We start from the raw sequence: 2,873 nt of genomic DNA on the forward strand, positions 1-2,873 counted from the left end.
AGAATTGTAGCCATTTAAAAGTATAGAGAAAGTCTCATAGAGAAATTTAAAAGCTTTTGAAAAGACCTACATAAAAGATTTTAAATTTCTCTATGAGACTTTCCCTGTACTTTTGAAAGACTTCAATTCTTTTCTTGAAGTTTTTTACGTATCTGGTGCGCGACTGTTGGTTCTCGCGCTCCGCGCTCGGCCTTTACATTACCCTCCACATTTGTGCATAGACCACAATGCGAAATTTTCTACATTCTATGTTAAAAACTATTTTATCAAATGTCTATTACAATTTTTTTTTGTGTGTACCTTGGTCTGGTACTGCTTACTCTGATATTGCAAAATAATGTTCACATCTTATTTTTCCTGATCCTAATAGGGCCCTACTGTGGTTGTTTAATCATTTTCCCTTTTCTTAAGTGAAGCTAAACACTTTTTTTTAATTTTTCATTAAAGAAGGTTCTCAAAGTACCTACGGCCTTGAAGATTACATTCTCATTGTGATAATTGAGCTTTGCGCTTAACAGTTAGGTTATACAGGCTCTATTTTTTTTTTAAGTTTGGGCTAATCAAAAAATTCCGATCGAATAGTTTTGAAATATATTTGGTATCTAGTGAAAATTTTGAATGAAATTTTTGGATCTATGAAAAAAAACTTTTTATATTTTTTGACAATTTTCAATTTTTTGAAAAGTATATGACTTTTCTAATTTTCATCAAAATAAAAAATTTTATTTAGATCATTTGCAAGTCTTTCGCCCATCTATAAGAAACTTCGACCACAATATTTTAAATTTCAAAAAAAAATTTCAATATTTTTAAAATTCTCCCAATTTTTAAATTTTGGTTCGAAATATCTGATTAACGAACTTAGCCATTATTTTGGGTACCTTCACAAGTGTATTAAACGCGGACGCGATTGAAAAAATCCTTCAAAAGTTAGCATGGCTACTACATTCAGGTAACCATACATACAGACATACAGACATACGGACAGACAGACACCGATGAAATTTTTATGATTTTCGGATTCTTTGAGTGCCGGAACGTAGAGATCCGTTAAAAACCAGAGATCGAAAATTTGGACGATTACATTACATTCTCAGGAATGAGAATGTAAAATGGTTAAATAAGGAATTGTATAATATATATTTTGATAAGTTTCAATAAGTCTCTCAAATTTATTTGACGATAACCCATAACCCTTGGTCAAGGAGTGCTAGTTAAAGAACTCGTTCTTTTTTTTTAGTAGCCCCAAAATTTTTTCTAAGACTTGATTTAATCTGTTCATTTTTTGAAGAGTATTAATTTTTATTACATGGAAATTTGCTAACAAACTTATGTGTGGAATTTGGGGCGAATCTAATGCCTAATCATAAATTATGGAAATATAATAGTAAGTCACTTGCCTTCATTCTCTTCTGATGAAACCGCAATTCCCAGCGATAAAACCCCACCAAATACTAAGAGTCTCAAATAAATTTTGTTTCCCATTTCGTTTAGAAATTATACAATAGCAGGATAAAAAATATCAAATGATAATGTGAGAATGAAAATCTTGCCTTTTATATGGAACTTTATGTATTACTCTAAAGATTTCAAGGATTGACAAACATATTTACGGAAAACACGTTTTATCTATAGTGCTGGTGTGCGGGAGTCAGCTAACGAACCTATGGATTCCGCCCTAGATTTAACTCTAGAATCAGCGATTATATGTTACACGAGTTTACAAAATAATTTTCTTTTTCATGAATTTGCTTTATCAAACTATCGTTTCGGGTCAAAACGAAATAAATCCAAAAAGTCAATCATGTATTTTATAATTAATAGATATGAGTCATTCCAAAGATTTTAATTTAAATTCCAGACAAAATTCTTCGTGACTATGTCACCGATTTTTCTGACAAATTTTCTTCATAATAGTAGGTGCTCGAAAATCCCAAAAAAATGAATTATTATGTTTTATTAATCAGAACGTTACATGATTTTTTTTTTATTCTATTTTTTCGTTATTTAATTTTTCTTTTCAAACCTGCATAAGAAAGGCAATTCACAACCCATTCTGAAGTGTAATGGATGAATTTTTTTGTTTCAGTGAGTAGTTCAAGGAAAAATATTTAATCACTCGTATGTCCAAAACCAGATAAATAAGGTCATCTTTAATGTCATCTATAAAGTCATTAATTTTACCAAATTTAAAAGAGCTGCCAATTTCTAATTTTCAAGTTCAGCGATATCATTTTTATAGAAAGTTATAAACTATATTTTTATTGTTATCAGTATAATCCTTTTTTATTCTTAATGATATTGTATTTATTATTTTAAAGACTATGAATATATATTATTGCACTAAACTGCATGCATTTTGTCCATTTCACTGCTTTTCTACATTTTTGATCCGGTGAAGCAAAAAAATTATACAACAAACGGACATTTCTTCCGCGGAGTCGAATTGTGTAGACAGTTTTTTCGAATACAATATAATTATATTCATTGAGTAAACAATTATTTTTAAATCAAATTAAAATATGAGCAATAACAAAATACTGGAAATATAATACGATGATATAGCAAATGGCTGTTTAGTCTATTTTGACTGTATTACTAGATAAAATGATAGAATATTATGCAGATTATACTGAAAAATTAATTTTAGTTAAAGGTAACTGAATTTTGTTTAAGTATAATTTTTTTACGCAAATAACTATTTTGAAGATATCCGCTTTGTATAGTTTCAATTTTTCAGAGCAACATTTTCCAGACAAATAAGTTTCGAAGTTCGACGGGTTTTAAATTTGAATTATTTTCAACAATAAACAATATTTCAAAAGAATAAGTTACTTCTAATGTTAATTTAAGTATTATTCATTTTTTCAAAT

The 2,873-nt window shown here is 28.6% G+C and overlaps 1 protein-coding gene across 2 annotated transcripts in view; it reads right to left on the reverse strand.

Moving 5' to 3' along the window:
- LOC117173217 overlaps positions 1-2,873 on the reverse strand; it is a 123,993-nt gene that overhangs the window by 56,881 nt on the left and 64,239 nt on the right. The window lies entirely within an intron of this gene.

The sequence above is a fragment of the Belonocnema kinseyi genome, chromosome 1 (assembly GCF_010883055.1).
Source record: "Belonocnema kinseyi isolate 2016_QV_RU_SX_M_011 chromosome 1, B_treatae_v1, whole genome shotgun sequence".
NCBI classification, from domain to species: Eukaryota; Metazoa; Arthropoda; class Insecta; order Hymenoptera; family Cynipidae; genus Belonocnema; species Belonocnema kinseyi.